Below are 15894 nucleotides of genomic sequence, written 5' to 3' on the forward strand. Positions count from 1 at the left end.
GCCACTGGCGCAAAGGCTACGGAGACTGATGAATCTCAAGATTGGCAGGTCAGATGGCAGGCAGTCCACTGGATCACAGGCTGCAGAGGCTGATGAATCTCAAGATCTGCAGGTAAGCTGCTAGTTCAAGTCCCAAGACATGGAGGTCACATGATGGTGAGCAGGATGCAGGATCCAGAGCAAGAGCCTTTCTGGAACATCCATTTATATACTGGAGGCAGGCCACACACCCAAGGGATTCCCTTTCACCAAACTAGCTGCTCATAGCAGATCTTATCATGAAGTCGATTACATAACTGCCAAACCACTGAGAATGATGGCCCAGCCAAGTTGACACATGACATTAACCATAACATTACACCCCTTGCCAACTTGGCACCTGTACACATCTTAAACCCTACATAATCTCTAAATTAAGACAATTATAGAGTCATACTTGAATGTAATATACAATTAACACAAGTCCAACTGAAAACACACTAGCCCTGTTTACATCTTACAAGTGAGGAAAACAAAAATATTTGATGCCCACATACAAGGAAGAAGTATTCATAACACTTATAGTTCTTTGTGTAAATACTCACATGGTGTAACTGGTATCTAGAACTACTACCTTCCACCACTCATTCTGTATTCCTGTTATCCTCAGCAAGCACCTCAGCTGGTCATGGTTATTCACCTGGTTGGGTGACCCAAACCTTTATTCATGAAGGGTCTGGGCCATTAGTAGTCATGTCAAAATGGGATTGCTGTAATTTTCCATTGACTTTAATTACAGGGCATGGGAGTATTAGGAGATGCCCTAAGGGATCTCCTGTATTCCAGACTTTTATGGATTGAATTGTGTTGCCCAAAAATACGTCTCAAATTGGCTAGGCCATGATTCCCCGTATTGTATGGTTGTCCACCATTTTGTGATCTTATGTGACTATCCTATGTGTTGTAAATCCTAACCTTTATGATAATAATGAGGCAGGAGTAGAGGTAATTATGTTAATGAGGCAGGACTCAATCTATAGCTTTAGGTTGTATCTTCAGTCCATTTCTTTTTGAGATATAAAAGAGAGAAACAAGCAGAGAGGAGAGGAACCTCATGCCACAAAGAAAGAAGCACTGGGAGCACAGTGCATCCTTTGAACTCAGGGTCCCTGCACTGAGAAGCTCCTAGACCAGGGGAAGATTGATGACAAAGACCTTCCCCCAGATCCAATAGAGAAGGAAAGCATTCCCTGGGAGCTGGCACCCAGAATTCAGACTTCTAGCATCCTAGACTGTGAGAGAATAAAATTCTGTTACAGCCATTCACTTGTGGCATTTCTGTTATAGCAGCACTAGGTAACTAAGACACAGACATACTCTTCTGTGCCTCCATTATGGAATATCAATCTGATTTTTTCTTGGTAATTAGGATCAATCACATCAGCCAATATGGTAACTCCCTTCTTTGCCTTTTGATCCAGAGGCATGAGGAGACCCAAGTGGCCAGGGGGCATTCTTAAATTCCGGTTCAGTGAAATCAGTGATGTGTCACCAGGTGGGAGCATTCCTCCCTTTGGAACTAAGGCCTCTAGACTCACAGAGCATAGGGTTGTGGGGACATGTAGCAAAAATTTTGCAAGTGGTGCCACTCCCATTTCCACCCCTTGGTTCCTGGACTCATGAATCCTGGCTATGGGGAAAACAGCACAATATGTTAGATGCTGGTTTAGAGCATATACAGTCTTATGGAGACTGTCCCCCCAACCCTGCAAGGTATTGCCACCTAGCTGGCCCTGTGATTGGGTCTTTAGAAGGCCATTCCATCATTCCATCAAGCCAGCTGCTTCAGGATGATGGGAAACATGGTAAGACCAGTGAATTCCATGAGCATGGGCCCATTCTTGTACTTCAATTGCTGTGTGGTGAGTTCCTTGATCCAAGGTGGTGCTGTGTGGGATACCATGACGGTGGATAAGGTGTTCTGTGAGTCCAAGGATGGTGGTTTTGGCAGAAGCATTGTGTGCAGGGAAGGTAAATCTCTATCCAGAATAAGTGTCTATCCTAGTAAGAATGAAACATTGCCCTTTCCATGATGGAAGTGGTCCAGTGTAATCGACCTGCCACCAGGTTGCTGGCTGATCACCTCTAGGAATGGTGCCATATAGGGGACTCAGTGTTGGTCTCTGCTGCTGACAGATTGGGCACTCAGCAGTGGCTGTAACCAAGTTGGCCTTGGTGAGTGGAAGTGTGTGTTGCTGAGCCCATGTGTAACCTCCATCCTTTCCATCATGGCCACTTTGTTCATGAGCCCATTGGGCAGTGACGGAAGTGGCTGGGAAAAAGGGAATGACTGATTTCCACAGAATGTATCATCCTATCCACTTGATTATTAAAGTCATCCTCTGCCGATGTCACACTTTGGTGAGCATTCACAAGAGGCACAAATATCTTCACTTCTTTGGCCTATTCAGAGAGGTCTCTCCACATACCTCTTAGCTGTACCTCCTTGTCTCCAATTTTCTAATCATGTTTCTTCCAAGTCCCTGACTATCCAGCCAAACCATTGCCCATAGCCCAGGAATCAGTATATAGTTGCACATCTGGCCATTTCTCCTTCCAAGCAAAGTGAACGACCAGGTACCCTGCTCAAAGTTCTACCCATTGGGAGGATTTCCCTTCACCACTGTCCTACAGGGAGGTCCCAGGAAGGGGCTGTAGTGCTGCTGCTGTCCACTTTTGAGTGGTGCATGCATATCGCACAGAACCATTTGTAAACCAGGCACGAGTCTCTTCCTCAGTCAACTGATCATAAGGAACTCCCCATGAGGCCATAGGTACAGTCTAGGAGAGGGCAGGTAATGTGACAGGAGCGGGGACCATGGACATTTGGACCACTTCCTCATGCAACTTACTTGTGCCTTCAGGTCCTACTCAGGCCCGATCTCATATATACCACTTCCATTCAATGATGGGGTGCTTCTGTGCATGTCCGACTATATGACCGTGTGGGTCAGACAACATCCAGTTCACGATGGGCAATTCATGATGCTGACTTGGTGTCCCATGGTTAAGCATTCAATCTCTGCTAAGACCTAGTAACAAGCCAAAAGTTGTTCCTCAAAAGGAGAATAGTTATCTGTATAGGATGGCAGGGCTTTGCTCCAAAATCCTAAGGGCCTGTGCTGTGATTCACCAATAGGGGCCTGCCAAAGACTCCAAACAGCATCTTTATCTGCCACTGACACTTCGAACACTATTGGACCAGCTCGATCATATGGCCCAAGTGGCAGAGCAGCTTGCATGGCAGCCTGAACCTGTTGCAGTGCTTTCTTTTGTTCTGGGCCCCACTCAAAACTAGAAGCTTTTTGACTCACTTGATAAATAGGCCAGAGTAGCACACCTAAATGAGGGATATGTTGCCTTCAAAATCCAAAGAAGCCCACCAGGTGTTGTGTCTCTTATTTAGTTGTGGGAGGGGCCACATGCAACAACTCACCTTTACTTTAGAAGGAATATGTCAACATGCCCCACACCACTGGACTAGAAATTTCACTGAGGTGGAAGGCACCTGAATTTTTGTTGGGTGAATTTCCCACACAAATGTCTTACCAATAAGTCTAGAGTCACTGATACTTCTTCCTTACTAGGTTCAGTCAGCATAATGTCATCATTGTAATAGACCAATGTGATGACTTACGGAAGAGAAAGGTGGTCAGGGTCCCTGCAGACTAGACTATGACATAGGACTGGAGAGTTGGTATACCCCTGAGGTAAGACAGTGAAGGTATATTGCTGGCCTTGCCAGCTGAAGCAAACTGCTCCTGGTGGTCCTTTGAAACAGGTATGGAGAAAAAGGCATTAGCCAAATCAATAGCTGCATACCGGGTACCAGGAAGTATATGGATTTGCTCAAGCAATGAAGCTACATCTGGAATAGCAGCTGCAGTGGGAGTCACCACCTGGTTAAATTTTCAGTAATCCACTGTCATTCTCCAAGATCCATGTTTTTTGCACAGGGCAAAGAGGCAAGTTGAATGGGAATGTGGTGGGAATCATCACCCCTGCATCTTTCAAGTCTTTGATGGTAGCAGTAATCTCTGCAGTCCCTCCAAGAATACAGTATTGCTTTTGGATTAGTATTTTCCTAGGTAGTAGTAGTTCTAATGGTTTCCACTTAGCCTTTCCTACCAGAATAGCCCTTTTTCCACATGTCAGGGCTTCTATGTGGGGGTTCTGCCACTTGCTGATTATGAATTATGGTTCTGTGGAAATCACTTCAGGATGGTTTTGGAGGCCCACTAGACCCACTGTGAGACAGACATGAGCTAAGACTCCATTAATAACTGGACCTCCATATGCCCCCTCTCTGGTGGGCCACAGTGACATTTTGGGTCTCCTGGAATTACTGTCAGTTCAGAGCCTGTGCCCAGTAAGCCCCGAAAAGTTTGATTATTTCCTTTTCCCCAGTGAACAGTCACTCTCGTAAAAGGCCACAGATCCCTTTGGGGAAGGCTAGGAGAAAAGTTAACAGTATAAATTTGTAGGAGTGCAGTGGGGTCCTTCATTAAGGGGACCTGGACTGCCCTTTGTTCAATAGGTTGTGGGTCTTGTAAACTGGTTCAATCTGGGGATTGAGGGGCTGTGACTCTCTTTTCTGGCGATTCAAGTTAGATTGCTGTTCACTTGACCTAGAATTCTTCCTTTTGTACAGATCAAGTAAATGTTTAGTAGATTTCCCATCTGTTTCACTTCTAAGGACAGGATGCTAAGTAGCCAACACCATAAGTATATAGGAGTCAGACTATTCTGATGACTGCTTTGACTCCACTGTCCATTATGGTAACCACGCCCACCTTGTCTTTGTTGATTGAGTGCTGCCACTTGGCCCCTACCACCACAGGGTCCAATCAGCCGCATTGTAGTTAGGTGTCTTAGTTAGGGCAGTTACCACTGTCAAATCTGACTTACGTAAAATAGCAATCACAGCAGCCTCCAAGGATGCTGGGGCTCCCTTCTCAAATTTGTTCTTCAGTTTTGTGGTAAAAGGTGTCTCCTCTGGGCATCCGTGTGTGGGTCTGTGGGTCTAACCTGATAAATTCACTGTAACATACAGTTTTCCCTAAGCCTTTGGGTACCATCTTCTACAGTGTACCAAGACAGTTCCGGTACTTCAGTTTTATTTACTGTAGGCCATGGCATAATCCGTGCCTCAGTGAACCAACCAAATAAACTATTAGATCGTTTCCTAACCTCTCAAGCTGAACGCTGAATGAAGACTCTGTGCTTACTGAGCCCATATCAATAAACTCAGACTGATGCAACTTTATGTTCCTTGCACCATTATCCCACACATATTCCCCAGGTATCTGTAAATATAAGAGAAGTCAAGTAGTTCCTTTGAAGTGTTGCGTACCTACTCCTGGGTCACACTTTGTATTCCACCTTTTGGGGCTTGCTGGGACTTAGGTCTAGTTGTAGGTCTAGAAACAAAAATGGGTGGTAGTGATGTGTTATGAGAACATTCAGTAGTGTCTTGTAAGACATCTATCTCATGTGATGCACCAGGCAGTGACTCAGATGCCTCCCTAGGGGATAACTCAGACAAAGGCTCTTCAGACACAGCTGGGTTAATCTTATCAGATGGGTGTGGAAGGGCTAATGGTTTTACTGGGGATGGTGGCTTAACAGATAAAGATGAAGTAATCTCCTCAGATGGGAGTGAGAGGGCTGGTTCTTGTGGCAACAGTGATACAACGGAATTTAGGGGCTCAATGTCCCAGCTTTCTGATCACCTGCCCATATGTCCCCATCCCAAGTTTCAGAATGCGGAGGGGGCCAAGATGGCAGAGTAGTCAGATGCTTTCTGAGGTCCCTCTTACAACAAAGACCTGAAAAAACAAGTGAATCAATTATATATGACAATCTAGGAGGCTTGAACATCAAAGACAAAGTTGAGGAGTTGGACTGAGTGGCAGGGGGAGGGAGAGACAGTTCAGAAGCAGGAAGGATTTGCCAGACCTGATCTGGCTGGCACCCTGCAGGCTGGATCAACTGAGCAGTGCTCAGGATGAGTTCTCCACACTGAGAGAAACCAAGTGGCACAGAGTCTGCTCAAGCCACCGGAACCAGGGAGAAGCGGCACTGAATCAGAGAAAGTTAAGTGCAAGCATCTAACTTACCACGTGGAATCAAAAAAATCCTTCCCCTCTGGGAAGTACTTCTCTCCCATTGAATACCCGCCTACTGCCTGTTCTGCTCCTGTCCCTGTCTGGCTTCAGCCTCTGGGACAAAAGTGGGACCTGTTGGGCACCTTGAGCCATTCTCCCAGCTTTGGAGAGGGAACAAATTAACAAACAAGAAAAAATAATCTGCCAGCTCCCCTAAGCTGGGAACTCAGGACAGGTACAGCCCCTTTGCCTAGACACAGGCATAAGGGTTCCACGGACTTTGAATGCCTTTCACCCCTGCCTAGACCTGTGTGGGCCCATTTCAACAGTGTAGGCCCTCAATACCACAGTACCACAGGGTGTATACCTGAAGCCTATTTCCAACTGCAACAGCTAAGGGGGAGTGGCAGATTTCGTGATATTTGACACCACCCTGCCCATTAAGCAGTGTCCTCACCTACCCAAGTCAGGGGCCTGAGGACTGGTGGCTCCACCCACTCCACCTAACCACCTGCAACAGGGGTCGGAGAGTGAGTAGTGCCTCCCAGTCCTTACAGCCAACAGCACTGAGTGCCCAAATTCCAGCTGCAAAACCCACCCACATGCTCTAGGGAACAGGGCACGCCTTCCACTCAGGGACTCAGGGGTAGCCCCCTACCTTGCTCAGCACATAACCCCCTACTTCAGCCAGATACCTGGGCCTACTCCAATCACCCCTATGTAGCCCTGCCCGTCTAGGACTGTAGGTGAGAACCTGCACCACACACTCAGTGACCGACGACCTGGACACCTGAGCTGAATCCACACAAGAAAAGTAAATGGACTCCTGGGCTCACATACCTAGTAACAGCTCTGACCACCTGGTGACAGGACGTGAGAGCTTCAAAGATGCCAATAATCAAACTAGCTCACTTGACTAGCCTATTTGGGCATATCAAAACAAGAAGCTAGGACACGGTAAACAAACATAAAATAAATAAATACAATAACTTATTGATGGCTTGGAGAAAACAGTCAATATCAAACACATAAAGAGGCAGACCATGATGGCTTCAGCAAGTGACCAAAACAGAGAACCAAGAAACCTCCCTGTGATGGTTAAGATTGTATGTCAACTTGGCTAGTCCATGATTCTCAGTGTTTTGGCAGTTCTATAACGTTGTGATCACTTCCCTGTTGAAATTCGATATGTGATCACCCCCATGATGGAATCTGCTGAGTGGTACCAGTGGGGGCGGGGCCTGTGGTGGTTCACCGCCCCCTCAGCCTTCATCTCTCTGCCCTCTGCCAGCTGCTTCCTTCTCCCCTTTGCCAAGGTTTTTGGCTTGTTCCAGATCCAGCAGCTGCCTCTTATTATCTCACCTCCGGTTCTTGGGACTTGAGCTAGCAGCTTATCTGTCAGTCTTGGTGTCATGGTTTGAATTATGTCCCCCCAAAAATGTGTGTATCAATTTGGCTAGGCCATGATTCCTGGTACTGTGTGATTTTCCTGTATGTTGTAAACCTGCCTCTGTGATGTTAATGAGGGGGGATGGGTGGCAGTTGTGTTAGTAAGGCAGGACCTGAGGATTGTGTCCTGAGGCAATCTTTTGAGATATAAAAGACAGAAGTGAGCATTGAGACAGGGGGACCTCATATCATCAAGAAAGCAGTGCCGGGAGCAGAGTGCGTCCTTTGGACCAGGGTCCCTGCGCAGAGAAGCTCCTAGTCCAGGGGAACACTGAAGAGAAGAAGGCCAACAGAGAGAAAAAGCCTTACCCTGGAGCTGATGCCCTGAATTTGGACTTTTAGCCTACTTTGACTATGAGGAAATAAACTTCTCTTCATTAAAACCATCCACTTACGGTATTTCTGTTGTAGCAGCACTAGATGACTAAGACACTTGGGATTCGTCGATTAACAGTAAAATCTCAGAAGTGGACAACTCAATAGAAAGTCAGAAGAGGAGAATTGAGGCAACGGAAGTCAGAATTAGTGAGATTGAAGATAAAGCACTTGACACCAGTTTATCTGAAGAAAAATAAGATAAAAGAATTTTTAAAAATGAAGAAACCCTAAGAATTATGTGGGACTCTATCAAGAGGAATAACCTACGAGTGACTGGAGTACCAGAACAGGGGGGGATAGCAGAAAATAGAGAGAATTGTTGAAGATTTGTTGGCAGAAAACTTCCCTGATATCGTGAAAGATGACAAGATATCTATCCAAGAAGCGCATCAAACGTCACACAAGGTAGATACCAAAAGAAAGTCACCAAGACATATTATAATCAAACTTGCCAAAACCAAAGATAAAGAGAGAATTTTAAGAGCGGCTAAGGATAAATGAAAAGTCATCTACAAAGGAGAGTCAATAAGACTAGGCTCTGACTGTTCAGGAGAAACCATGCAGGCAACAAGGCAATGGGATGACATGTATAAAGCCTTGAAGGAAAAAAAATTGCCAGCCGATAATTATATATCCAGCAAAACTGTCTCTCAACTATGATGGTGAAATTAGGGCATTTTCAGATAAACAGAAGTTAAGGAAATTTGTAAAAACCAAACCAGAATTACAAGAAATACTAAAGGGAGTCCTCCAGTTAGAAAATCAATAACATCAGATAACAACACAAGACTAGAACACAGAACAGAACAACCAGATATAAACCCAGATAGGGAAGTCACAAAAATAAATTAAAGCTAAAACACTGAAAACAGGGAAACAAAGATGTCAATATATAAAAGATGACAAAGTAAAACAAAAAAGAGGGACTAAATAATGTCATAGAAATTTCATATGGAGAGGAAGTCAAGGCAATAAATCAAGAAATAAATGATTGGTTTAAGCTTAGAAAAATACAGGTAAATATTAAGGTAACCACAAAGGTAACTAACAATCCTACACATCAAAAGAAAAAAGAAAAACGTAAAGACTCAGCAAATACAAAATCAACAACAAAAAAGATGAAAAGAAAATACAAAAAGAAAAATGACTCAGCATAGAAAATTAAGTGGAACAAAGAAACTGTTAACAGCACACACACACACAAATACATCAAAATGACAGCACTAAACTCATACCTATCAATAATTATGCCGAATGTAAGTGGACTAAACGCACCAATAACGAGACAGAGAGTGGCAGAATGGATAAACACTATCCGTCTATACACTGCCTACAAGAGACACACCTTAGACTCAAAGACACAAACTAAAACTCAAAGGATGGAAAAATACGTATCAAGCAAGCAACAATAAAAAAGAGCAGACGTGGCAATATTAATCTCTGACAAAACAGACTTTAAAGTAAAACCACAAAGGATAAGGAAGGACACTATATAATGATTAAAGGGTCAATACACCAGGAGGACATAACCATAGTAAATACTTACACACCCAATGACAGGGCTCCAAAATACATAAAACAAACTTTAACAGCATTGAAAAGAGAAATAGACAGCTCCACAATAATAGTAGACTTCAACACACCACTTTCGGTGAAGGACAGAACATCCAGAAAGAAGCTCCATAAAGACACAGAAGATCTAAATGCCACAGTTGACCAACTTGATTTCATAGACATATACAGAACACTCCACTAAGTTTTAGGATCCCATTTCTTCATAATCAGTGATCCAACTTTAACTTCAGACACGGTCTCAGTTATCTAGTGCTGCTATAATAGAAATACCACAAATGGATGGCTTTAACAAACAGAAATTTATTCTCTCACAGTGTAGGGGGCTAGAAGTCCGAATTCAGGACGCCAGCTCCAGGGGAAGGCTTTGTCTCTCTGTCAGCTCTGGGGGAAAGTCCTTGTCATCAATTTTTCGCCGATCTAGGAGATTCTCAGTGCAGGGACCTTGGGTCCAAAGGATGCATGCCACTTCTGGCTGTTCTTGCTTGGTGGTAATGAGGTCCCCTTCCTCTCTGCTCGCTTCTGTTCTTTATATCTCAAGAGATTAACTCAAGATATAACCTAAACCTTGGATTGTGTCCTGCCCTAATAACATAACTGCCTCTAATCCTTCCTCAGTAACATCATAAACCGAAACCAAAACCAAACCTGTTGCTGTCAGGTCGATTTCAACCCATAGTGACCCTAGAGAACAGAGTAGAACTGCCCCATAGGGTTTCCAAGGAGTGGCTGGAGGATTTAAACTGCCAACCTTTTGTTTAGCAGCCGTATCACTTAACCTAGCCACATTGACACACATTTTTTTGGGGACACAGTTCAATCCATAACATTCCACCCTTTGCCCCCCCAAAATTCATGTCCTTGCCACAGATAAAACACATTCACTCCATCATATCATCCCAAAAGTCTTAAATTAACTCTAAGTCCAAATTCCAAAAATTGCTCTTCATCTGTGAAGTCTAGAATACAAGTTGTCTGTTTCCAAAGTACAATGGTGAACTGGCACAAGCTAGACATTTCCATTACAAATAGCAAAAATTGGAGGGAAAGAAGGGATAACAGGCTCCAAGCAAGTCGATAAAACACATTACATTAGCTCACAGCCCATTGCCGTTGAGTCAGTTCCGACTCAGAGTGACTGTATAGGACCGAGTAGAACTGCCCCGTGGAGTTTCCCAGGAGTGGCTGGTGGATTTAAACAGTCGATCTTTTGGTTAGCAGCTGAGCTCTTAACCACTGCACCACCAAGCTTCAGATTCTCTCTCAAGGCTTGAAAATAATCCTGTTTTCTGAGACCATTTAAGCAATGGCCCTGCCCTGCAGATTCTGGGTGTTGGCCACACTCTCCGGATTCTGGGTGGAGGCCCCTCAGCCCTGGGCTTCAGCTCCCCATTCCAGGCCCACTGGGACAGCAACTCTGCTCCCTCAGATTTGAGTGGCCCCATTCTTGTAGTCAGTCTGAGTGGCAGCCCAACCCCCTTGGCCCTCGCAGACTCCATTCTTCTACTCCTTGTGCATGGCAGCGCCACCCCCTTGGCTTTGAGCAGCAGATCTGGCCCCATCCTCTAGCACTTACGGACGGCAGCCCCACACTCTGGAACTGACTTGGTGAAGATCTGACTCTTTGAAATGTAGGAGGCCATGGCTCCACCCTTTGGCACCCCAGAGGTCGTGGCCCTACCCTTTGAGACCAAGGCAGCTCTGCTTCCTGTGCTGCTCCTTGTCTCTTCAGCTTCTGCCTCCTGGTTCCTTGGCCTCTCGGTCCCTCAGACCTCTTGGGCCAGCCCGGCCTCTGCTCTGTTCAGGCAAGTGTTACAAAGCTCTTTAGTTCTACTGATAAGTGCCTGGAGGCTCCCCTCTCCACCGGGAAGCCTCCTGCCCGAAGGCACTCAAGCTATCTTGCTCCGTGGATCGGCTCCTGTGTTGTCTCACACCGCTCTCCTGGTTTTGCTGCTGCCATTTCTCTGCTGCTGCTTCTCGCTATCTGCATCATCTCCAGTGTTACAGCTCTCCTCACTTCCTTTTGAGCCCTCACCAGAATTGTTTTTGAAGTCCATAACTCCACAACAGTCTGTTCAATTCAATCTAGACTTTTACTATTAGGCACTTTAAAACTCTTCCAGCCTTTTTCCATTACTCAGTTCCAAAACTGCTTGCACACTGTAGGTACCTGTCAGAGCAGCACTCCACTCCTGGCACCAAACTCTGTCTTAGTTATCTAGTGCTGCTATAACAGAAATGTCACAAGTGGATGGCTTTACCAAACAGAATTTTATTCCCTCACAGTCTAGGAGACTAGAAGTCTGAATTCAGGGTGCCAGCTCCAGGGGAATTCTTTCTCTCTGTGTTGGCTCTGGGGAAAGTCCTTGTCATCAATCTTCCCCCGGTCTAGGTGCCTCTCTGTGTAGGGACTCCTGGTCCAAAGGCCGCACTCCACTCCTGGCTCTTCTTGCTTGGTGGTAATGAGGACCCCCTCCTCCCTGCTTGCTTCTCTCTTTTATATCTCAAAAGAGACTGACTCAGGATGTAACCTAAGCCTGTAAATTGTGTCCTTCAATAACATAACTGCCTATAATCTTGCCTCATTAACATCATAGAGGTTAGGATTTACAAAAAAGCCATTGCCGTCAAGTCGATTCCGTCTCATAGCAACCCTATAGGACAGAGTAAGACTACCCTGCAGGGTTTCCAAGGAACAGCTGGTGGATTCAAACTGCTGACTTTTAGATTAGCAATGGAATGAATGATTAACTACTGCGCCACCAGGGCTCCATGATTTACAACACATAAGAAAATTACATCGTATCACAAAATGGAGGATAACCACACAATTCTGGGAATCATGGTCCAGTCAAGTTGACACACAGTTTTGGAGGACACAATTTAATCCATAACAGACACTATTTGAGGTTGGAAATTCAGTTGGCATTGTAATTCAGCCACTCTTACGGTAAGACTCTGGGTTTGGTTTTAGGCAGTATCAGTTCTGTTGCTACAAGAAATAAGGCTTCCTTTCAGGGCACAAGTGGTAACTTTGTGTTCGTTTATGCGGTGCTTGAGCTGCGATTCTGAAGCACTGAGCCATCTCTTTCTTTCACCACTTTGTCTAGTGAAAGTAGGACCAGCCAACCAGCTTTCTTACATTTGTCATTTTGAAAAAATTGTAGAAAAGTATCAAATGTGCAATCACCCAGAGTCTCGCCTCTCATCAGTACTTGATCTCTTGGTGGTGATATTTTGTGTATTTCTCTTGCCACCTCACACTTTGGATTAGCGGTGCCCTCTTTACTACTGTAAGCAGAGTCATCAACATTTTTAAGACTAACGAGACTTGAGAACCAATTTAGAAAACTCATTCTTACAATTTTGTTTCTGTAGAACCACTCTCGGTACCAAATGTCTTAGGCTGGGCTCTCTAGAGAAGCAAAACCACTGAAGTGTGTATGTGTGTGTGTGTGTGTGTGTGTGTGTGTGTGTGTGTATGTAGAGAGAGAGAAAGATTTACATTGAGGAAATGGTTCACGTGGTTTTACAGGATGGAAAGTCCCAAGTCCGTGGATGAGGCTGGTGGCTTTTCCTGACTCATGTACAAACTGAAGATTGGCAGGTCAGAAGGTAGTCCGCTGGCTTACAGGCTTCGGAGGCTGATGAATCCCAAGATTGGCAGGTAAGCTACTAGCTCAAGTCCCAAGAATCAGAGGTCACATGGTGACAAGAGGAATACAGGATGTAGTGCAAGAGCCTTGCTGGAATGTTTATAGACTAGAGGCAGCCACACCCCCAAGAAAACTGCTTTTCAACTGATTGGCTGCTCATAGCAGATCTCATCATGGAATTGATTACATCATTATGTAACTGCCAAATTACATCATAACTAGCAAACCAGTGAAAATCATGGCTCAGCCAAGTTGACACACAGTCTTAACCATCACATCATGATATTTTCAATCGCTTCATATGCATGTGAAAGCTGGTCAAACAATGAGGAAGATCAAAGAATTGATGCCTTTGAATCATGATGCTGGTGAAGAATATTGAATATACCATGGACTGCCAGAAGAATGAACACATCTGTCTTGGAAGAAGTACAGCCAGTGTGCTCCTTGGCAGCGAGGATGGTGACACTTCATCTCACGTACTTTGGACATGTTCTCAGGAGGGACCAGTTGCTGGAGAAGGACAACATGCTTGGTAAGGTAGAGGGTCAGCAAAAAAGAGGAAGACCCTTGATGAGATGGATTGACACAGTAGCTGCAACAGTGAGCTCAAACATAGAAATGATTGTGAGGCTAGCACAGGACCAGGCATTGGTTTGTTCTGTTGTACTTGGGGTCACTGAGTAGGGACCAATTCGACAGCACATAACAACAACACATTGTTCAAAGCTTCCATCTTTATTCTTTTATCCGTGACTTCACTCCCAAGAAAAAGAGGCACATTTGGTGGCGCAGTGGTTAAGAGCTTGGCTGCTAGCCAAAAGGTCAGCAGTTCAAATCTACCAGCCATTCCGTGGAAACTGTATGGGGAAGTTCTCTGTCCTGTAGGGTCGCTGTGAGTCAGAATCAACTGGACGACAATGGGTTTTTTAATGGAGTTTATGACAGGCACTGTGCTAAGAGATTTACCTGCACTTATTTTCACAGTGACTCTACAAGTAGGAGGTACTATTACCTACTGACCATAGATGCGGAAACTAGATCGGCTTGCTCATGGTCCCACAGCACACCGGGCAGAGCTGAGGGCTGGGGCCCTCAAAGGGCCTCACACTTTTAACCCCAAGTACAGTTTTTCTCAAATTGTCAGTCCCTGAGTTCTGAGAATGTATAAATGTTATTTCAGTGGTAATTTTTTAAAAATCTTTTTTAAATTTTATTGTGCTTTAGGTGAAAGTTTACAGTGCAAATTAGATTCTCATTTAAAAATTTATACCCAAATTTTTTGTGACATTGGTTGCAATTCCTGCAGTGTGTCAGCACTCTCCCTTTTCCATCCTGGGCTCCACATGTCCATTTGTCTGGCTTTTTTTTAAAATTGTGCTTTAAGTGAAAGTTTACAACTCAAGTTAGTCTCTCATACAAAAACTTGTACATACATTGTCATGTGACCCTAGTTGCTCTCCCTATACTGTGACAGCACACTCCTCCTTTCCACCCTGAATTTCCTATGTCCATTCAACCAGCTCCTGGCCCTTTCTGCCTTCTCATCTTGCCTCCAGACAGGAAGGAGCTTCCCATTTAGTCTCATGTATCTACTTGAGCTAAGAAGCACACTCTTCACGAGTATCATTTTATGTCCCATAGTCCAGTCTAATCTTTGTCTGAAGAGTTGGCCTCAGGAATGGTTTTAGTTTGGGGCTAACAGAGAGTTCGAGGGCCATGTCTCCTGGGGTCCCTCCAGTCTCAGTCAAACCATTATGTCTGGTCTTTTTACTAGAATTTGAGTTCTGCACCCCACTTTTCTCCTGCTGTGTCAGGGAATCTCTGTTGTGTTCCCTGTCAGGGCAGTCATTGGTGATAGCCGGGCACCATCTAGTTCTTCTGGTCTTGGGCTGATAAAGTCTCTGGTTTATGTGGCCTTTTCTGTCTCTTGGGCTAATATTTTTCTTGTGCCTTTGGTATTCTTCATTCCCCTTTGCTCCAGGTGGGTTGGGACCAGTTAGTGCATCTTAGATGGCCTTTCACTAGCTTTTAAGACCCCAGATTCCACTGACCAAAGTAGGATGCAGAACATTTTCTTAAACTTTGTTATGCAAGTTGACCTAGATGTCCCGTGAAACCATGGTCCCCAGATCCCTGCCCCTGCTATTCTTTCCCTCGAAGTATTTTGTTGTATTCAGGAAACTTCTTAGCTTTGGTTTAGTCCAAATGTGGTGACTTCTCCTGTAGTATGTGTAGTCCTTGCCTTAACCTAGGATAATTCTTGTCCACTATCTAGTTAGTGAATAACCCTCTCCCTCCCTTCCCACCCTTGTAACCATCAAAGAATGTTTTCTTCTGTGTTTAAACCTTTTCTTGAGTTCTTATAATAGTGGTCTTATACAATATTTGTCCTTTTGTGACTAAATTCACTCAGCATAATGCTTTCCACATCATCCATGTTATGAGATGTTTCACAGATTCATCATTGTTATTTTTATCATTGTGTAGTACTCATTGTGTGAATATACCGTAATTTATCCATTCGTCTGTTGATGGATACCTAGGTTGTTTCCATCTGTTTGCTGTTGTGAACAGTGCTGCAGTGAACATGGGAGTGCATATATCTATTCGTGTGACGGCTCTTATTTCTCTAGGATATATTCCAAGGAGTGGGATTACTGGATCATATAGTACTTCTATTTCTAGCTTTT

This window comes from Trichechus manatus, unplaced genomic scaffold (assembly GCF_000243295.1).
Source record: "Trichechus manatus latirostris isolate Lorelei unplaced genomic scaffold, TriManLat1.0 scaffold00116, whole genome shotgun sequence".
In the NCBI taxonomy this organism is placed as follows: domain Eukaryota; kingdom Metazoa; phylum Chordata; class Mammalia; order Sirenia; family Trichechidae; genus Trichechus; species Trichechus manatus.